General features: G+C 38.9%; 1 pseudogene across 1 annotated transcript; it reads left to right on the top strand.

The window, feature by feature from the left end:
- Positions 1-828: 828 nt before the first annotated feature.
- Positions 829-2,693, top strand: LOC138842979 (transcription initiation factor TFIID subunit 11 pseudogene; annotated as a pseudogene). Its single transcript, XR_016220110.1, has 2 exons — positions 829-1,074; positions 1,299-2,693. The product of XR_016220110.1 is annotated as a transcription initiation factor TFIID subunit 11 pseudogene (transcript).
- Positions 2,694-23,020: the final 20,327 nt, after the last annotated feature.

A 23,020-nucleotide genomic window follows, 5' to 3' on the forward strand; every position in this document is an offset into this window, starting at 1 on the left:
GAACTAAAACACCATTTCTCCCCCATAGCTTTCTCCTAATGTGGTACATACTATTATGCTCAAAACAGTTCTATTGATTTATTTTTTGTGTTACCCTGCAATAGACATATCCATATGCACACTTTGTTTTTAAAGATTTATTTATTTATTTGAGAGGTAGAGTTACAGACAGAGAGGGAGAGGGAGACTGAGAGAAAGGTCTTCCATTCAATGGATCACTCTCCAAATGGCCCCAACAGCCTGAGCGGGACTGACCCAAAGCCGGGAGCCAGGAGCTTCTCCCAGGTCTCCCACGTGGGTGCAAGGGCCCAAGCACTCAGGCCGTCTTCCACTGCATTCGCAGGCCGTAGCAGAGAGCTGGATCAAAAGAGGAGCAGCCCGGACTCGAACCATTGCCCATATGGGATGCTCGCACTGCAGGAGGAGGCTAAGGTGACCACGCCACAGCGCCGGCCCCCTACATCTATACACATATTTCTATACATCTTTACAAATCTTAAATATTTCCTGTCCAGCCCAAATCACCCTGGACGCTCCTGAGAAAGGACTTGCAGCCCCATCAGTTGTGATTTTTGGAAAAACTTTTGGGTTGTCTAACGTCAGACTTCATAGACTTAACTTTTTTCATCGTGGCTATTTGATTATCATGAAATACAGCTTTTCAAAAAATCTTCCCGACAGCCAGAATCTGAGCCGCTGCACTCAGCTTCCCCCAGTTCTCCACACCTGGGACACACTCCTGTTTGCCCGGACCTCGGGTGTGGGCATGCGCAGGAACTTGATGACGTTCGGGGTCACCTGACCGAGCCCACCCAATGAACCGCATCAGAGTGGCTCTGAGCCAATCATCTCAGACCTTTATAAAGGACGGACCCTTCCTGAAGTCAAAGCACTTTTCAGGCAGAAGGTAGAGATTCCTCACGACGTGCCGCGTGGAATTTGGTCACACGCTTGAACCGCCTACGGTTAGATCCTGCCTCGGGCGAGGACGCTCCTCTGGGCCGGCCAGCCCTGTTGCCTGTGAGACTGAGCAGAGGAAGCAGTCCCCGGGAGCACCAGGACTTCCGTGAGCTAGTGAGTCAGTGGGTTTTGTTTTCCGGTGCTAAATTTGTATCTGTGAGCACTCCACCTAAAACTAATATATTCCAACCCCAAGTTTCATCTAAATTGTTGGAGGCCGAAAATCGTGTGTGTGTGTGTGTGTGTGTGTATGTATGTAGGGGGACCCGTGGTCCGGTGACTCGGCGCACACAAAGCATCAGTGTGAGAACTAAACATTTCCAAATTTCACCTCCTAGAGTGGTAATCAAACCTCCCCGGCCTGCAGGGCCGCCATGGACCAGGCCTGTGCGACACTCACCGACACAGGTGGGGAAGCAGGTGTGCCCTGTGAGATCCCCTCCTCGCCCTGGAGCCTTGGGGCCACAAACTCTGATGGATTCCCAGAGGACAGAGACGAGCACTTGGAAGAACTCGCAGATCCAGGTGAACCCGAGAGTCAGGACGTCCCAGATTCAATGACAAGCCAGAGAGACGACTCATCCTTCTTTCCACCTGCAGCCAAAAGACTGAAAACAGATTCCAAGGAGAAAGAGAAGAGGCCCATTGCGGATGAAGAGGAAGCTCAGAGGATGACCGCCCTGCTGTCCTCTCTCTCCAAGGAGCAGCTGACCCGCTATGCACTGTATCGCCAGTCGGCTTTCCCGAAGGCACTCATTAAAAGCCTCATGCAGTCCATTGCGGGCAGATCGATGTCTCAGAATGTGGTCATCACCATGGCTGGTCTGGCCAAGGTCTTTGTTGGGGAGGTGGTGGAAGAGGCCCTGGATGTGTGTGAGAAGTGGGGAGAAATGCCGCCGTTACAGCCCAAGCATCTGAGGGAGGCAGTCCGGAGGTTGAATTCCAAGGGCCGGATCCCCAGTACCAAGTACAAAAAAATCAGGTTCTTCTAGTGCAACCCTAGATAGAAGGCCTGTTCAAGAAGAAAGTCCAGGCAGATTGAGTTCCAGGATTCTCAAGAATGCCAAAATCCTTGGATGCTCAAGTCCCTGTGACATACGCACATCCTCCTGCATACTTGGAACCATACCTAGATTACTTGTAATACCTAATGAATGTAAATGCCATGTATATAGTTTTTATACCATACTGTTTAGGGAATAATGAACAAAAAAGTCTGTGCTTGATTGTAAAGCCATTCTTTGCTCAACTGTTTTCAATCTGTGGTTAGAGGCACCTGTGGGTAGGCACCTGGCCTATGCGGACTGTATGGGTCCTGTCTTCCTGTGAGTGAGTCTCTGTCCACCAGAGCTTCTTGTTCTCAGTCCACCCATGATTTTAGCATCTTCCTCAAACTCTGACATCGGTAACACCTCCCTGAAGGCAACAGCTGGCTCAACAGCAGGACATCTTAGGGCCTGCTTCTTCTCAGTTGGAAGAAGAACACTGATGGGAGTTGAGCAACTTGTGGACACTGAGCTTCTTTCAAAGACAGAACAGTTTTCCAAGAGACTTTAGTAAGCCTGAAAAGTCTAGGACTTTCTGCTTATGTCTGATTTTCCATAGAAGAAACAGCTGGAAACCTTTCCCTTGTGATACAGTGGCTGTGGTGCCTGGGGGTTTGAGGGAGCACTGGCATAGTTGTTCTTGTACACACTTAGGATTGTAGGTGACTGTTGTATATTCCCTTGTGTGATCATAAAACTGTTTACTAACTTGCAAAAATAAAGGAGAAGTTACAAAGCATTTTGTCCTATAAAATGACTGTTTCTCCACCAATAGTGTTTGTATCAGTGAGTGAGTTTTGATGAAGTTAGAATGGTAACAAAATCCAGAAGCCTCTTGAGGGAGAAAAATAGGCCCTTCCCCCAAAGCCAGTTTTTTACTAACAGTCATTTGTGGTGAACATCTGTGCAGTTTAGGATACATAGAGCCTTTTGATTGTTCACATTTGCTATGCTTCGTAATGTTTCTATAAGCACAAAGTTTATTTCAAAACAGAGTATATTTGATTTTATTCATTCTACTGAAAATCCACTTAGGAAATCTGAGTATAGGGGCCAATGTTGTGGTGTAGCAGGTAAAGCTGCCAGCATCCCACATGGCCACTGGTTTGAAGCTGCTCCCTGCTAATGTCCCTGGGAAGGTAGCAGAAGATGACCCAAGTGCTTGGGCTTCTGCACCCACATGGGTGACCTGGAAGAATTTGTGGCTCCTGGCTTCAGCCTAGTCCAGCTCCAGCCATTGCAGTCATTTGGGGAGTGAACCAGTGGATGAATGATCTCTCTTTACCTCCCTCTCTCCCTCCCTCCCTCCCTCCCTCCCTCTCTCCCTCCCTCCCTCTCTCCCTCTCTGTCTCCCTCCCTCCCTCTCTCTCTCTCCCCTCTCTCTCTCCCTTCTTTACTCCCTCCTTCTTGCTCTTTGTAGCTCTTTCAAATAAATAAGTAAATCTTTTTTAAAGATTTTTTTTTTAAAGATTTACTTATTTATTTGAAAGAGTTACACACAGAGAGAAGAGGCAGAGAGAGGTCTTCCATTCACTGGTTCACTCCCCAGTTGGCTGCAATGGGCAGAGCTACGCTGATCTGAAGCCAGGAGCCAGAAGCTTTTTCTGGGTCTCCCACGTAGGGACAGGGACACAAGGACTTGGGCCATCTTCTACTGCTTTCCCAGAGCATAGCAGAGAGCTGGACTGGAAGTGGAACAGCTGGAACCTGAACCAGCTCCCGTATGGGATACCATTCCTGCAGGTAGAGGGTTTACCCGCTATGCCAATGCTGGCCCCAATAAATAAATCTTAAGAAAATAAAGTTACTTGACTGCACTTGACTGAAGTTTGAAAATGTAGTGTAACTTTGGGAGAAGCTTAGCATGCTGTCTTTCCCTCTTCATCTTCAAAAGTGCTTAGCATTCTGGAAGTGCAGATCTGGCAGGAGGGCCTCAACTTCCCATTCTAGCCACTGCAAGGGCAGTTTTCCAGTGAGAAGCTGAGCAGCACTTTTCTTGTCACTTTTAGTTTTATGCAGGGCCACAGTGCCCAGTGTGTAGTGGTGAGGCTTCTTCACCCTGCCAGTGAAGGGCATATTTCAGGGAGCCTTCTAGCCGGGTTGTCTGGAGGGCAGTATGTTTGGTGAGGACCTTGACCCAATACCTCCTGCCTTCTGGCTTCTCTGGGGCTGAGCCAGATGCTGGCTGTGGTGTGGAGAGCAGCGGCTGGTGGCTGTGGGCATGATCCACACTTTTCATTTTGTATTGATGTGGAGGACTTTCTTAGTTTGGTGGCTGCATTGAGTACTTTAGGATGGTGAGAGAGTGCTCCCCAGTTTTCCCTCCTCCTTATCCTTTTGGCCTGAGGATACTCTTAGCTCCTGGACCTTAAACTCAGGTTCTATCCTTGTGTTCCCTCCACTGCCCACCTCCACAGTCCATAGTGAGGAATCTCCCCTGCAAGCAGTCTCTCTGGTGACCTTTATGACCCCAGGAAGAGTCAGGCCCTTATAAAAGGCTCAGATGATTGGGTCAGACTCACCACCATTAAGCCCATTGGATTCTACATAGTCACTTGATTTGTAAGCTAATGAGAGATATGAAAGCCAATCAATGTTGTGACTCTGCCCATATATGAGGGAGGGTCAGATACAGATTGTGCAATCCATGGGCAGAAATATGGGGGTTAGTTCAGAATTGTCTGCTACAGAAATTTTAAAAGTTTAGATTTAGTACCAAAAATGAAATATTTATTGTAAGAAAGAGACATTTTTATAAAGTCACACATCAGAACACTAAAATGCACAAAAAGTCCCTCACTGATGAGGCAACAAGTCCTGTGAAAGTTCCCTTTGAGGATGCACTGGCCTGGGGAGAGTGGTGTGGAAAGCTAAGTAGTCACTTACCTAGGGAACGCTTCAGCTTTGCAGGGAGAGTCCTGGAGTCTTCCTCTTCCCCAAGAGACACTCAGGGATGTCTGCAGGGAGGCTCCCAGGAAAGATGAGGGTTTCTAGACAAAATGGGCATTTATGCCCAGATAAAATGTCATTGGTGCCCACTGGCTCCTTCTTTCCTGTAGTGTGGATGATTTATATGGGATTGAGCCATCTCTTTTGTGCCCAGGATGACAATGCCGTGAGACTCAGAGAAGTCCGCCCAGATCACTGAGCTGCTGAATCAAGGTCACAGATGCACTTCTTCACTTGTGACTCCATGAGAAATATAAACCTCTGCTTTAATACACAGTTAGTAGAGTTTTCTGACATTTGTCGTAGGATACGATTCTTACCAATGCTATACGGGTACCAAGAACAGAGGAAATTCAGTGAGATCTATAAGCATTAAATATGTGAGCCCCATTATTTTGGTATGTATATTTAACATGCCTTCTAATGATACTGCTTTAATAAAAATGAACATATTATTAGAGGTTAAATCTCATGGCATTAGCACTGAGTGTTTTGGGAGTTTGAAGCTGTCATTTTTGATTGATCTTTGATGTCATGGATAGTTTAGATTTTATAAGTAAGCATATTCAAAGATAATTGAGCATGTCTACAGAGAGGGTGAGTATTGACAACTTGTTAAAAATAAATCAATTCACATAGTTGTATAATGAATGCTAGTAACTGGAGTCTGAGCCATAAGTTTATTATCATTATGGTATAATCTAGAGGAATGAAGTTACCAAGAATTGATAACTCCTGAAAGTAGCTCTAGAGAATCCAGACAAATCATATATTTCTTGTCTGTGGGTTAAAGGAAAGGTCCACATGGCAGAATGACACAAAGCTGCCATCCTATTGGACATGGGATGGGTTACTGAGTTAAAGAGACATTGATATATTTGGGAACAATTAGGTTTTTCACTTGTCTTGTATTCTCACAAGACAAATAGAAAATCATCAGATGGAAATGAATGAACTCATTAAATACAGCAAGATATTTCTTACTCTTTTTTTTTTTTGGGAGGTGGTTGGTTGACTCAAGTACGTTATTAATGAGGTCAAGATCATATCTTAGATCCCTGGATAGTCTAGTTAATTTGCACGAAGAAAATTACATTTTATTACCATGGACTCTATGCCTAACTTTGTCAGGTCACTTAGGAAATATGTGTCATTGATCACAAGGGCAATGCAGTAAAAGTACACAAATATTTCAGAGAAATATCCACCCACAATTACTAAGACATGAAATTTCAGCAAACATGCAATTGAAGAACATTAATATGTCCTATTTATTTTATAGCTTAATGGTAGCAATAAAGGCCTTGTAATTTAAATATTTGTCAAACTTCTAGGAAAGCCAGCACATTAGTGGAAATTGTCTCTTAAGAGTAGATACAAATTCTTTCTTCATTCTTTTTGTTCCTGTTTTCTTAAACATTTCTATCACTGTAGATTTTCTGCTTTACTTAGTAGATTATAAACACCTGGAGGATAGTATAAATTTTTATCTGTCCTAGTATACTCATGGTCCAGAGTGTCATAAACATAGATATTGAGTAAGTTTGATATAAGTTTTAAATATTGATTATTGCCTGAGTGGTAATATGTCAGTGAGAGCAGTGATCTGTATGGGATCTTAGCTGAAATTTTTTTAACTTTTATTTAATGAATATAAATTTCCAAAGTACAGAATATTGATTACAATGGCTTCCCCCCCATAACGTCCCTCCAACCCGCAACCCTCCCCTTATCCACTCCCTCTCCCCTTCCATTCATATCAAGATTCATTTTCGATTCTCTTTATATACAGAAGATCAGTTTAGCATACATTAAGTAAAGATTTCAACAGTTTGCTCCCACACAGAAACATAAAGTGAAAAATACTGTTTGAGTACTAGTTATAGCATTAGATCTCAATGTACAGCACACTAAGGACAAAGATCCTACGTGAGGAGTAAGTGCACAGTGACTCCTGTTGTTGACTTAACAATTGACACTCTTGTTTATGGCATCAGTAATCACCCTAGGCTCTTGTCATGAGTTGCCAAGGCTATAGAAGCCCCCTGAGTTCACTGACTCTGATCATTTTTAGACAAGGCCATGGTCAAAGTGGAAGTTCTCTCCTCCCTTCAGAGAAAGGTACCTCCGTCTTTGATGACCCATTCTTTCCACTGGGATCTCACTCGTGGAGATCTATCATTTAGGTTTTTTTCCCCCAGAGTGTCTTGGCTTTCCATGCCTGAAATACTCTCATGGGCATTTCAGCCGGATCCACATGCCTTAAGGGCTGATTATGAGGCCAGAGTGCTGTTAGGACATTTGCCATTCTATGGGTCTGCTGTGTATCTCACTTCCCATGTTGGATCATTCTCTCCCTTTTTTATTCTATTAGCTAGTATTTGCAGACACTATTCTTGTTTATGTGATCCCTTTGGTTCTTAGTCCTATCATTACGATCAATTGTGAACAGAAATTGATCACTGGGACTAGTGAGATGGCATTGGTACATGCCACCTGATGGGATTGAATTCGAATCCCCTGGTATGTTTCTAACTCTACTGTTTGAGGTAAGTCAGCTTGAGCATGTCCCGAATTGCACATCTCTTCCCTCTCTTATTCCCACTCTTATATTTAACAGCAATCACTTTTCAGTTAAGTTTCAGCACTTAAGAAGAATTGTGTATTGATTACAGTATTCAACCAAAAGTATTAAGGAGAACAAACAAAAAAAATACTAAGAGGGATAACATATTAAGCTGCTCATCAACAGTCAGGGTGTGGGCTGATCAAGTCACCATTTCTCATAGTGTTCATTTCACTTTAACAGGTTTCCTTTTTGGTGCTCAGTTGTCACCTATCAAGGAGAACAAGTGGTATTTGTCCCTTTGGGATTGGCTTATTTCACTCAGCATAATGTTTTCCAAATTCCTAACAGGGATCACTTTTCAGTTAAAATTTAAACACCTAAGAATAATTGTGTGTTAATTACAGAGTTCAACCAATATGTTCTCCTTGATTGGCGACAACTAACTGAGCACCAAAGGGGAAACTTGTTGAAGTGAAATGGACACTATGAGAAACAGTGACTTGATCAGCTCTTGTCCTGACAGTTAATGTACAATGTAATACTTTATCCATTTTAGTATTTTTTTTGTTCTAGTACCATTGGTTGAACTCTGTAATTAGCTGAATTTTTAAAAAAATTTTTCAATACTTGGATACATTAAGAATTGATGCCAACTCATTCAACATAGTGAAAAGACATAAAATAGACATTAACATCAAACAGATTTAAACAGATGAGATTGTAAGTGACATGAAACTCACAGATAAAGGGAAGGTATTATGATAATATTGGTTAATACCTGATTTATTATGAGACTAACCTTATTTTCTAAAGGGTAAGCGAAATGTAGCTGAGTTATTTTTTGGTATCGATATATTGTACATGGTGAAATATTGAATATGAGAATATAACTTGGTAAACTGAAGAAAAAACAAACAAAAGCAAAATATCTTTGTATATATTTATTCATCCCATTACCTCCTTGCAGAAGAGATTTATGACACTTTGAAGGTTAAGACAGTAATGTTTTAGGTAAGTATTTCCTTGCTTCTATGGTGTAAAATAATTTGACAATATTTAGTAGGCATCACATTAGAAAAGTACTCTTATTAGAAAAGTGAAAGAAAGTTGGTAAAGGATGCATATTTTAGCTCCTTGTGGAAGTTTGCAATTAACATAACTATAATAATTGATATAAGATGAACAAGTTTCTTCTTTCAACTTTCTTTAATCCTGCATCTACCATTTTAATATAATCAGGAAAAGCCTCTTTTTCCCTTCTTGAAGCAACTGTTTCTATTCTACACTATTTCTATTCACACTTTTTATCACTTTTGAAACATTGGAAGGAGTAATCTTGTACTTTTGAAACAAAAGTAAAAGGCATACACAAAATGTTACAAGTATTTAATTTCCATTAGTCAATAAACAAGTGCAATTATGGAAATCTATGATAGTCTGAAAATCTAAAATTTCATTTTAGTGAATGGCATTGCTAGTTATCAAAAAGCAAACAAGTAGTTATCCTCAAGAACATATTTATCTTTTTTCTTTTGAGTTTCAGGGTTTTCTCTTACAAATATGTAATATTACATGAGTGCATAAATGTTGTCATGTCATTTATGTTTTTGGTTCTCTTCTGTTTTCCTAGTTAAACTCCATGCATTTCTTTGCCCTTCAGCTACATTGGTATTCCTGTCTCTACTCCAGAAAACTCACAGCATCCTATTAAGTATTTTTGTATATATTTCTACTAGAATTGTACATAAAAAAGACATCACTCACACTTACACACACACATATATACATACACTTAAACACAGGCTCCTGGAGATCAAATTCTTAGAATTGCACCTTAGCTTTTGTATTTGCTGTATAACTTTGGAGAAAATTTTTAACCTCTGAATGATTCACTTTCCTTATTTGTAAGTTGAAGTCAATAGAGATGTTGTGAAAATTAAGTGCATATTTCCCCCTTGCTAAAAAGGCACTTGGTGTATAGCGAGCTATAATGTCAATGACTAGCATAATTATTGTTAAATTATGACATTTGTTAATAGCTTGCTTTTCAAAATATGATCTTATAGAAGCGATTTTGTTCATTTTTTTTGTTTTCTCATTCTGTTATACCTTATAGGAATCATCCCAAATCAACTAATTTACTTTGGGCTAATGTCTTTATATTGCTCAGGTGCATGGGTGTGTCATAAATTATTCAATCACTCTGAATATTGAACATTAATTTTATGTCCAGGGTTTACTGCTGTGATAACTCCATGACAAGCACTTTGAGATGTATGTCCTTTTGTATTGATTTATTCCCTGCACTCCCATGAAAATTAAAATTTAGTTGTGGTAAAATACACATAACATAAATTACTGTCTTAACAATTTTAAGCATGCAGTTTAATAGTGTTAACTACATACATATTGGTATGCAGATAATATTTAGCACTTTCTTCAGCTTGCAAAACTGAATCACTGTAACCACTAAAGAATAAATTCTCGACTTCTTCCTCCCCATGAACCCTGGCAACCACCCTTCTACTTTTTTTAAAAAAATTATTTATTTCTTTGAGAGGCAGAGTTACTGACAGGGAGAGGGAGAGACAGAGAGGTCTTCCATCCTCTGGTCCACTCCCCAAATGGCTGCAACAGCTGGGGCTTAGATGATCTGAAGCCAGGAGCCAGGAGCTTTTTCCAGGGCTCCCACATAAGTGCAGGGGCCCAAGGACTTGCACCATCTTCCACTACTTTCCCAGGCCAGCATCATGGAGCTGGATGATAAGTGGAGCAGTTGGGACTCAAACCGGCATCCATATAGGATGACTGGGCTACAGGCAGAGGCTTAACCTACTACACCACAGCATCAGTCCCCACCTTTCTGCTTTTGATGTCTACAAATTTCACTGCTCTAGGTACCTTGAATAAGTGGAATCACACACTTTTTGTCTTTTTTATAATTGACTTATTTCACTTTGCATAACTTCCTCAAGTTTCATTCTTGTGGTAACAGCTACTGCAATTTATTTTCTTTCTAAGGCTGAATAATATTATGTTGCATACATATACCATATTTTGTTTATCTATTTTTCTGATTGTTGGTAGATACTTGCGCTGCTTATACCTTTTGGCTATTGCAAATAGTGCTGCTATGAATATGGGTTTGCAAATATCTCTTTGAGACTCTGCTTTCAATTCTTTTAAGTATAGACCAGAAGTGATGTTGCTTTCTCATATGGTAATTCTATTTTTTTTTATTTAGTAAATATAAATTTCCAAATTACAGTTTATGGATTACAATGGCTCCCCCCCCATAACTTCCCTCCCACTAGCACCCCTCCCATCTCCCGCTCCCTCTCCCATTCCATTCACATCAAGATTCATTTTCAATTATCTTTATATACAGAAGATTGATTTAGTATATATTAAGTAAAGATTTCATCAGCTTGCACCCACACAGAAACACAAAGTGTAAAATACTGTTTCAGTACTAGTTATAGCATTACTTCACATTGGACAACACATTAAGGACAGATCCCACCTGAGAAGTAAGTACACAGTGACTCCTGTTGTTGACTTAACAATTGACACTCTTGTTTATGGTGTCAGTAATCTCCCTAGGCTCTTGTCATGAGTTGCCAAGGCTAGGGAAGCCTTCTGAGTTTGCCGTCTTCGATCTTATTCCGACAGGGTCATAGTCAAAGTGGAAGTTCTCTCCTCCCTTCAGAGAAAGGTACCTCCTTCTTTGATGGCCTGGTTCTTTCCACTGGGATCTCACTCACAGAGATCTTTCATTTAGGTGTTGTTTTTTTTTTTTTTGCCAGAGTGTCTTGGCTTTCCATGCCTAAAATACTCTCATGGGCTTTTCAGCCAGACCTGAATGCCTTAAGGGCTGATTCTGAGGCCAGAGTGCTCTTTAGGACATCTGCCATTCATTCTGTGAGTCTGCTGTGTATCCTGCTTCCCATGTTGGATCGTTCTCTCCCTTTTTGATTCTATTAGTTAGTATTAGCAGACACTAGACTTGTTTGTGTGATCCCTTTAACTCTTAGACCTATCAGTGTGATCAATTGTGAACTGAAATTGATCACTTGGACTAGTGAGATGGCATTGGAACATGCCACCTTGATGGGATTGTATTGGAATCTCCTGGCATGATTCTAACTCCACCATTTGGGGCAAGTCCGATTGAGCATGTCCCAAATTGTATATCTCCTTCCTCTCTTATTCCCACTCTTATATTTAACAGGGATCACTTTTCAGTTAAAATTTAAACACCTAATAATAATTGTGTGTTAATTACAGAGTTCAACCAATAGTACTAGAACAAAAAAATACTAAAAGGGATAAAGTATTACATTATACATAAACAGTCAGGACAAGGGCTGATCAAGTCACTGTTTCTCATAGTGTCCATTTCACTTCAACAGGTTTCCCCTTTGGTGCTCAGTTAGTTGTCGCTGATCAGGGAGAACATATGATATTTATCCCTTTGGGACTGGCTTAATTCACTCAGCATAATGTTTTCCAGATGGTAATTCTATTTTTTGAATAATTCTGTTTTTATGCACAGCAGCAGGACAGTTTAATGTGCTGGTTTTTACTTCTGTTGCCTTTCTATTAAGATTTCATGCCTAAGGTAGATTAATGTCATTTAGAGATTATTTAGGTAGGAAAAAGGAAAAAATAGGCTAAAGCTCCAGTGAAATCTCCTAGAAACATCTGGAGTCATTTAAGAAGTCTAGGAGGACTGGGTTTGGAATTGACAGAGCTACTGCCTAATCCATCATAAATAGTTCTTGGTAATTAGATGATCACTACTGTAGGAACTAAAAGGTTAATCCTTTGACATTTAAGTGTATAATAATTATATTGTCATCTGTTCATAGGTGTCTTTAGGAGCTAAGAATTCACCTTTCTATCTGAAAATGTCAGCACCTCTGCTATTAACAGCCTCAGTTGCTTATTAAGATCCAAAAGTTATTTTTGAAATAAAAGTTTTATTTTTCTGATTTTCTATCCTTTGTTTTTCTGTGCTCTAGGGTGTAGATGTACAAAATTTTTAGTAAATGACTGTGATTAGTTCACATAGTCTCTACATGTAATATTCAAGTTACAACTAATATTATATTATATTATATTATATTATATTATATTATATTATATTATATTATGGAAGAGTTATAGACAGAGGGAGAGACAGAGAAAAAGGTCTTCCTTCTGTTGGTTCACTACCCAAATGGCCACAACGCCTGGAGCTGGGCTGATCTGAAGCCAGGAGCCAGGTGCTTCTTCCGGGTCTCCCATGAAGGTGCAGGGGCCCACATCTTCTACTGTTTTCCTAGGCCACAGCAGAGAGCTGGGTTGGAAGAGGAGTAGCTAGGACTAGAATGGGTGCCCATATGGGATGCTGGCGCTGCAGGCAGAGGATTAACCTACTGTGGCATGGTGCCGTCCTTCTAAATTATATAATTTTAATGAGATTTCCAAATAACTTGTAAAGATAATCTCTATTCACGACTATCAGAAATCAATATTGTTACAGTTATTCATTTTCTAAACACATTCCTAGCATCAACATATGTACATGTCTGGTCATTACTGAGACTTTAGGATGAAGCAATGCTTTTTCAAGCCTTAAGATCTTTATAAATCACCTGGAGATCTTGTTAAATACTAGTTCTGAAGCAGTAAGTGTAGAGTGAATCCCAGGAATCCTCATTCCTGATGAACTTTCACATGAGATGATGCTGAGCATCTGTAGACCATGTCTGAAGTAACAGGGGACTAGGAGACCAACAAAGCTCTGGTTCTTCTAGCATAAAACAAATCAACATTTTCAAAGCTTTTAATCTATGTCATTATCCTACTGAGAATGCATTTTTCCTAAGGTAAAAATTAACTCATGTCTAACTTGCTAAACTGATCTGTTCTGTTTTGTATGTCTCTCTTCATACCATAATCAACACATTCCTCTTAACACCACCAGTTTTCTTTCTTGATATGTTTACAGTTTTCCTGTTTGGCACTGTGCCATCTTGTTTCACTGAGTGCCAGATCTATAATACCCAGTTACCAATACATTATCTTTGAACTGACTTGACATATTGACTAGTATATACATAAATATGCATACTATAATTGTTTATGGACTATTTAGAATTGTGATATAAAATATTATGTAATTAGAATTTTTGTTTTGTATTCCTAAACATAGAAAACTGTGAAGACCTGCTCTCAAAGGAGTAATGATCGTGGTACTATAAATTATCTTTTGAAGATACTGTTCTTTGTCAAACACATACAAAGAGTCCTAAAAACATTATTGGAAAATGCATATTAAAAAAGTATGCATGGATTTCAAATTTTTGCTCATAAATAAACATCTTTTACCATTATACATGTCCAACTAATAATTGTTACATTTGGATAAATACTGTATCATCATCCATGCTCATAACAATGTGATTATTTTTTATACTAAAAAGAAGATGATTTGAAGGAAAGGAACATAGTTTACCAGAGCATGGAGTTGACTATCAGAAATCATATAGAGTTTTATGATATTGAAATTCTCAATGACCTGGTGAAGTCCGAACATTGAATTTTTGAGTAGAGACTTGCTTGCTTTTTAAGAGGAGACTGGAGAATTAGATCATTCATAGTCTGTAAAGAAATAAACAGATACAAGATTGACATTTACCTTCACGATGAATTTGAGGCACTAAAAGTGGAGTTGACCACTTCAGTAAACAGTGAGTAGAAACTGCTCAAGTCGCCAATACTTGGAGAAGAAAGACAAAGAAATTCTGAGAGTGGATGTCTTTAAATAACTTGAACTTCTCTTTCCCATATAGTTTTTCCCGTATAGTCTCCCTTTTATTCCTTCATCCTCTTTTTTATTTTTTTGTGAATCTTTATCTTTCTGTTCTTTTATTTTTCCTACTCTTCAGTTCTGTAGGAATCATAGAAACCTCAATAGACCTTTTATTATTACACGAAAAATCATCATTCTGGAATTAGATCTGAATCTAGTGAAAGTTATTTTGATTGAGTCTTACAACATAGATGAATACTCCAAACAGATCTCAGTTTGAGATGTGTTGATTTGGAAGTTAGCAAATTAGATAAAGAATCTTTATAAACGTTAAGTATAGCTATAGTAATGTCATAATTTTACAAAAAAAGCAAAGATATTTTATAGACAAAAATAGTATGGGGAAATTAAAGAAGAAGCATGAGACACACACACACACACACACACACAGAGTGAGTATGAGAGAGAGAGAGAGATTTTCCATTCACTGATTGACATTCCAAATATCCATATAATAGCTGGGGCTGGGCCAGGCTGAAGTCAGGATCACAGAAATCAACCTGGGTTTCCCACATGGGTGGTGGGGACTCAATCATCATCTGCCATCATCAGCTGCCTTATGGGGTACGCATTAGTGGGAAGCTGGGAATTAACCTCCACTCTAATATATGATGTAGGCATTTAAAATGTTTTCCCAAATGCCCACCCTCTTTTTATTAACATGAATATATAAGGAATGCTACTTGGTGAATATGAATACATATCACCAGAGTTAATATTTTTATATTGTTAATAGAGTTGAAAAATGGTGTTAAGAACTTAAATATTTCCTACTTCCTCATTGTCTCATTTACTGTAGAACACATAAGTCATTTAAGGCTTATATGAACATCGATTTTACCTTTTGTTTTCAGTATTAGATTGTTTTTGTATATTTTCCCTATTTAGATATCATAGCAAATAATCAAAATAATTGCAAAGCCAAGACTAGGCACACGTATACTCATTATGTTTTAATCCAGAGTGATTTAGCTCATTATAAGTATTATGTATGTATTCACACCCCCCCACACACATAGAAATGTGAATAAATATGTTTAATGAAGTATTTCAAAATGGTTTTGGAATATGTATAATATGCATGAAGCAAAATTTTTTTTGCATGAAAATAAACTTATATTTCTTTTTTTGTTCTTTTTTAAACTTTTATTTAATAAATATAAATTTCCAAAGTACAGTTTATGGATTACAGTGGCTTCCCCCCCATAACTTCCCTCCCACCTGCAACCCCCCCATCTCCCACTCCCTCTCCCATTCCATTCACATCAAGATTCATTTTCGATTCTCTTTATATACAGAAGATCAATTTAGTATAAATTAAGTAAAGATTTCAACAGTTTGCACCCACACAGACACACCAAGTGTAAAGTACTGTTTTAAGTACTAGTTATAGCATTAATTCACATTGTATAACACATTAAGGACAGAGATCCTACATGAGGAGTAAGTGCACAGTGACTCCTGTTGTTGACTTAACAATTTGACACTCTTGTTTATGGCATCAGTAATCACCCCAGGCTCTTGTCATGAGTTGCCAAGGCTATGGAAGCCTTTTGAGTTCGCTGACTCCGATCTTATTTAGACAAGGCCATGGTCAAAGTGGAAGTTCTCTCCTCCCTTCAGAGAAAGGTACCTCCTTCTTTGATGGCCTGGTTCTTTCCACTGGGATCTCACTCACAGAGATCTTTCATTTAGGTTTTTTTTTTTTCTTTTTTCCAGAGTGTCTTGGCTTTCCATGCCTGAAATACTCTCATGGGCTTTTCAGCCATATCCGAATGCCTTAAGGGCTGATTCTGAGGCCAGGGTGCTGTTTAGGACAACTGCCATTTTATGAGTCTGCTGTGTATCCTGCTTCCCATGTTGGATCATTCTTTCCTTCTTAATTCTATCAGTATTAGCAGACCCTAGTCTTGTTTATGTGATTTCTTTGACTCTTAGACCTATCATTATGATCAATTGTGACTTGAAATTGATCACTTGGACTAGTGAGATGGCAATGGTACATGCCACCTTGATGGGACTGAATTGGAATCCTCTGGCACATTTCTAACTCTACCCTTTGGAGCAAGTCAGATTGAGCATGTCCCAAATTGTATATCTCCTCCCTCTCTTATTCCTACTCTTATATTTAACAGAAATCACTTTTCAGTTAAAATTTAAACACCTAAGAATAATTGTGTGAGAGACAGTAACTTATCTTTCTTTTTAAAAAATATTTATTTATTTATTTGAAAGGCAGAGTTATATATAGAGAGGGAGAGATGGAGAGATCTTCCATCTGCTGGTTTACAATGCCTGGGGCTGGGGAGTGCTGAATCCAGGAACTTCTATTGCGTCTCCCACGTGGGTAGCAGGGGCCAAAACATTGGAAGCATCTTCTGCTGCTTTTTCCAGGCCATTGACAAGGAGGTGGATTGGAAGTGGAGCATCAGGCACATCAATCAGTGCCTATATGGCATGCTGGCATCACAGGTGGTGGCTTTACCTGCTAGGCCACAACACTGGCCCACAAACTTATCTTTTTTAATTCCATTTTTCTGCAAACTATTGGAAGTGCCCTCATATATATTTTATATTTGATTTTAAATATACAAATATTTCTAGAAGACTAATGAGACATTATATTAAAAATAACTAAAATGAACACCAATGTATTCATATAAAGGTCTGCAAGTCATAAAAGATCAATTTCTATGAGTTCTACTGAGAATACTTATGAAACACAAAATATGAGCAGGGCTCAACTTCTGCAGATTTATAATTTATCTCTATAAATTTAATATTGTTCCATCACAAGAATAAATTTTTTCCTCCTAAGCATTAAGTATGTAAATAAACACAAATGTAAGTAATGTTAAAACATTTTTAGCTATTGCTCTCCTAAAGTCATCTAAGGCATTTTCACTGAAGTCTCAGCTCATAAATTCTTCCCAGAGCTCACATTTTAAAATAGCTTTGTCATTCTCTATCAAATCAACTTATTCTAATTCTTGCAGAACACTTGCCAGTACCTGAAATTTTCTTGATTATTTAAGTGTTTACTTAGTCACTAGCTAACTAACCCAACAGGAAATCCAAATTTTTATAGAATGTGAAGATTAGACAATTTTGGTGTACCTTTTAAAGGAATTAATTGGAAATTACAGGTACCAAATTCAGTATAAAGTATCTGTCAAGTGAGTGGCCCTGAAGCTTTGCCTCATTTGTTTCCGAGTAGATCCTCCTCTGGCTTCACCTCTTAGCTTGTCCATAACCCTGGGGACAGAAATTTCATGGCTCTGTCATTTCCACTTCTCCAGCACTTCATGGGCAGTTAATACATACTATTGAGTGGATTAATGAAGACACATGCCACGGTCCTACTTTCTTCATTGTCTATAATTGCTTTTCTTTCTTTCTTTCTTTTTTTTTTTTTTTTTTTTTTTGACAGGCAAAGTGGACAGTGAGAGATTGAGACAGAGAGAAAGCTCTTCCTTTGCCGTTGGTTCACCCTCCAATGGCCGCCACGGCCGGCGCGCTGCGGCCAGCGCACCGCGCTGATCCAGTGGCAGGAGCCAGGTACTTATCCTGGTCTCCCATGGGGTGCAGGGCCCAAGTACTTGGGCCATCCTCCACTGCACTTCCCTGGCCACAGCAGAGAGCTGGCCTGGAAGAGGGGCAACCGGGACAGAATCCGGCGCCCCGAATGGGACTAGAACCCTGTGTGCCGGCACCGCAAAGCGGAGGATTAGCCTAGTGAGCTGCAGCGCCGGCTATAATTGCTTTTCTCATAGCAAACACGAACTTCTACTATTATAAATAATAGGGCATGGTAATCTCCTATAACGTTTATTGCTTTATTTGAGTTTCTGTATTTTTTTTACTGTGATATTCTGTGTAAAGGCAACTTTAATTAAGATTGCCTTGCATTTTTCTGTCTATATTGCTATGGCATGACATCTCTGAGAATGTAACATTTCACCTAATCGTGAAAGATGTAGCAAGATTGTTCCTACTTCCTCTATTGGGGATCTAGGAGATATTTGAATGCAATTTTATTCATTGTAAATTTCACTTTATATATGTTTACTTTGTATACATAGATTTTGTAATAAAAATAATTAAAGAAAATTACAGTCATGCATCATTTGACTACAGAAATACATTCTGAGAAATGCCTCCTTTGGTTATTTCATCATTATATGATCATGATAGAGTACATTCACACATATTAAGACACTACAGTGCCTTTGAGTGATATAATCTTATGGGACCACCCTTGCATATCTGGACTGTTGTTGACCAAAACCACAAAGGAATTAAGTTCATCTCTTAGTGTTTGCTTGGACCTTATCACCATTTTGGAGAACACTTTTACTATGTGAAATTCTTGTTCACATTCCCCCCACATCTTGTCCTGATTTTTTCTTTCACATTGGTGATGGTTTATTTCACACTATAGTCAGGTATGCAAGAAACAGAGTTTCTCAAAGCATGGTTCTCAGGCTTGAATTTTGTAAATATGTGTGATTATTCTTGTTCAGTTAACACATCTTGATGTTTCACATGAAGGACAGCATTAATCTTACCTGCTTGAATATTGGTAGCTACAGGGATGGTTTGGGTCCACTGTTCTTTAATTTCTTCTCTGAAGTTCCCGTATTTTAAGAGCCTACATTTAACCAGCCAAGATATTTTTGATTGTAAAGCTATTAATTTTATGGCAACTGTATGATACAGTATGATGATCTGATCTGCTTTCTCTTATGAAAGCAAAATGTATCGAATTAGGAAGTATCTAAGGTAAAGTGTTACACATCTGGCATGAATATGGCAGTGGGTTGATGTCAATCATTGGATGGCTTCTCCTTATAGGACACTTGCTAGAATAAAAATGCAGGAATCTCAGTTTATCATTAATGTTCACCAGAGGTTTATATATTTTAAAATTGTCAATGTTTCTACTATTTTTCTTGTTAATTTCACTCAGAATGTTTCAGGATATTTAGTCTCCTCCCAACACTGTGAACTCATGCTAAAATGAAGTGTGATTATAGGATTTCATTTAGAAGAACATGTTTATAAAAGATCATATGTTTGGCTGTAGGTTAAATAGAAATTATTTTAAGATTATTTATTTGATTTGAAGTGTCCAGTTTAGAGTCCTTCATTAGTCATGACAGTCAACAATTTTTTTTATTGAGAAATTCCAGAGGCATGCAGGTATTTACAGAAAAGGTATAATCAATGAATATCTACTGAGGGACTTATACAGTAAGCATATGAAAAATTTCCTAATTATGAAGTCAGTGATTTTCAAACATTAGTTGAACAGAATTATAATGGATGCCAGGGAATCAGACTCTGTCTACATTCAAAATTCTAGATATAATTTGTAGGAATAAGTCTACAAGTAGCAATTCAAGTTTTGTGACTTGGTATGATGAGTCTGTGTCATCAGGGGTTAATAGGATGTAGGGCATAATAGAGCGGGCCCTTCACTTGAAGTTAAAAATTGTATGTGTTGTTTTGCTTGCCTTCTCCTTTTCATTGTGACTGTTTTCCATGTGTTTCATAGCAATATTCTAGAGCATTGGTTCTCAAAACTTAAAGGGAATCAAAATCATCTGGAGTTTTTGCTGTTAAACCTAGACTCCCTGCCCTGCCCCAAGTATCAAGAATAAGTCTGAAAAGGGACAAATAATCTGCATTTATAACAAGTCCCTAATACTGAAGGCCTGAGTATCACACATTTTTAGAACCACTGGTATAGGATATTGATGGACTAAAAATCACACATACATGTAATTTTGTGGATATAAATGAATCAGAGCCATCATTTCATATATCTTTATGCATAAAGTTAGAACAGATTAATCCTAAAGCTTTTCTGCTGGCAAAACAAAAGACTGTTCTTATATTTTTTGTATCATTGGAGTTGACTTGGATATAGCAATCTATTACTACTAACTTATAAAGATAAAACCCTTTAGGATTTAGCTTCCATATATCCTTCATCCAATCACCTTCACTGGTAATATCTTGAACACTATGGTACAAAATTAAAATCAGGAAATTGATAGTCCAACCTAAAGAACTTATATCCACTAGTTTTACAAGCATTCAAGGGTATGTGTATATAAAGTGCTATGGAATTTTATCACATGCATATATTTGTATAACTGCTACTATAATAATAAGAATACAGGCTAGTTCCATTATCATACATATCTCTTTTTGCCTTTATAACAGCATCAACTCATCTTATCCGTATCCCTCTGCATTTACCCACTCAGTTTGAGCTCACATCCTTCCTACAGTGATTAAGGAGAAATTTAGAGCTATGGAATTGTAGAGAATCATACTGCTAATAGCCACTAGATCTGCAGTGAGCTGGTTTTAGTGCCTTTTAAGGTAGGGTAAAAAGGACTGGGTTGTACCAGATGGATCTTTATTTATAAAGCACAGCAGAAGGGCAGTGACTGCATGTGTGCATCTATTTCTGTATTTCCACCCTGACATGGATAGAGGTAATCCCAGCTTTGAAAGGGCTGGTCAATGATTTAGCTAGATTTCCCAGGAAGGTTTTATCTCTAGATCTGCTACACTCCTCCAGAACATGCCAGATAAAATGTACCAGAACTCTCCATAGGTCTGATGCCTCAGGTGGTTGTGTATATTTACTGTGAGGAGTTCCTGTAAGCTGTAGGGAGACAAACATTAGTCTGGTACTCCAAGGGGAAGTGACTTATTGCTGCCTGAGTCTCAAAGAATATTAGATCTTAGGAGTAGGCCTTTGTGTAGTGAGGGGAGTAGCCATGTTGGGAGGATCTTGATAGCAAGGCAAAGCTATGAACTTTGGTGTAAACCCAGTCTCTGGGATCTATGTCATGACAATGTGTTGGCACACTTTATTAAGTCTTGCAATGATGTCTGCTGATATTTGTGACCACAATAGTAAGCAAGGGTTGTGATAATACTTTTGCTAATCTTTACAAGAGGTAATTATTTACTCTTTAGTGGTTTATACTAATATGAATACTTTAAATCTGGCAGTTGAGAGAAAACACTTAAATTCTCTGTCTACCTTCTATTTGTTCTCAGAGGTTTGATAGTTTTTTTTAAAAGATTTATTTATTTTATTTGAAAGTCAGAGTTACACAGAGAAGAGAGGCAGAGAGAGAGAGAGAGAGAGAGAGAGAGAGGTCTTCCATCTGTTGGTTCACTCCCCAGTTGGCTGCAACGGCCGGAGCTGTGCTCATCTGAAGCCAGGAGCCAGGAGCTTCCTCCTGGTCTCCCATGTGGGTGCAGGGGCCCAAAGACTTGGGCCATCTTCTACTGCTATCCCAGCCCATAGCAGAGAGCTGGATCAGAAGTGGAGCAGCCGGGTCTTGAACCGGTGCCCATATGGGATACTTGGCACTGCAGGCCAGGGCGTTAACCCACTGCACCACAGCGCTGGCCCTGGTTTAATAGTTTTTAAAACAGAAAATTATTTGGATGTCTGAAAATAGATTTATGGATTTTTCTTTTCTTTCCATTGAGTTCAATGTATCTGAGAATGGTAGTACAAAGTTTTAGATATTAAATATTGTATGCTATTCTCTATTGACAATTGAAAAAATTTTCCAGGGTAAATTTTTAACCATATAGGATTTTTAGCTTGTTTGTTAGGAACTAAATTACTGCCAAAGATTCCAGTTGCTTATTTTCAATCTTATTTCTTGTGAGTGTCACAACAAATTTAGGTAGCAGCAAAAGCAGATATTTCCATTTTGAGGATAGGAAAATAGGAGAACCTACATACTAGGGAAATAAGTTTTAAAATGTCATCTGTTAGCCACTATGCTTTTCTCTTCTGTGCTTTTTTGTATGTGACTGTTCGTCCCTCCTAGGAGGCATCCACTTTGCCCTGAGATGAATTATGTTTCCTGAATGCAAGAGCAACAATCAGTCAATGTCCACAAAAGCTGGATATTGCTGAGAAAATAAGTACTCTTGAAAATCAGAAAGGAAAATCACTGCAGGAGACAGGATATCAAGTTTATGTTATAACCATGGGTTGGAAATAGAATGGAAAAATTCTCTACAGGCCAGCTTGCTAGGAGGCTACGGGGCAGCATACTGGTTGGCAATGGGGAAGAGAGATAGGTGGATTTGGCCATACAGGAGATCAGTGGGTCCTTGTGTAAATGTAATATACACACCTGAAACTCACTTGGAGAGTCAAGACAGGATTTCCTTGCATCACCTATAGCAAAAAACATGGCATGAATATTTGAGAACACAGTCAATGGTTGTGATGCTCCATTGCCTTGCAATGGAAGCCTGCATGTGAGCAGTGTGAAGGACTTGCTTAGCTCTTCTTTCCTGACTACCTGGAAAGACAATTTCAGTAGAGTTGTGGTTGACTTTTTCTGAGTTCTATCTAGGGTGATCTATGTGGAAACTTCCCCTGTCAATGGGCATAACACTTGGTAGCTCCAGCTATCACTCTCAGAGGAGTAGTATGATATGGACAGAAAGGAAATTCTCCAATGTTGGAATTAGTTGAGACTGGATTGGAGTGAAAGGTTTTTCTAAAGTTCACCAAGGATGAAGGAGGCAGTTAAACCATTTGATGCTTGCATTTTTTTGCTATAGCCTCTGCTCTTTCTT

Source organism: Oryctolagus cuniculus, chromosome 14, assembly GCF_051225735.1.
Source record: "Oryctolagus cuniculus isolate XC-2025 breed Fujian yellow rabbit chromosome 14, ASM5122573v1, whole genome shotgun sequence".
NCBI lineage: Eukaryota > Metazoa > Chordata > Mammalia > Lagomorpha > Leporidae > Oryctolagus > Oryctolagus cuniculus.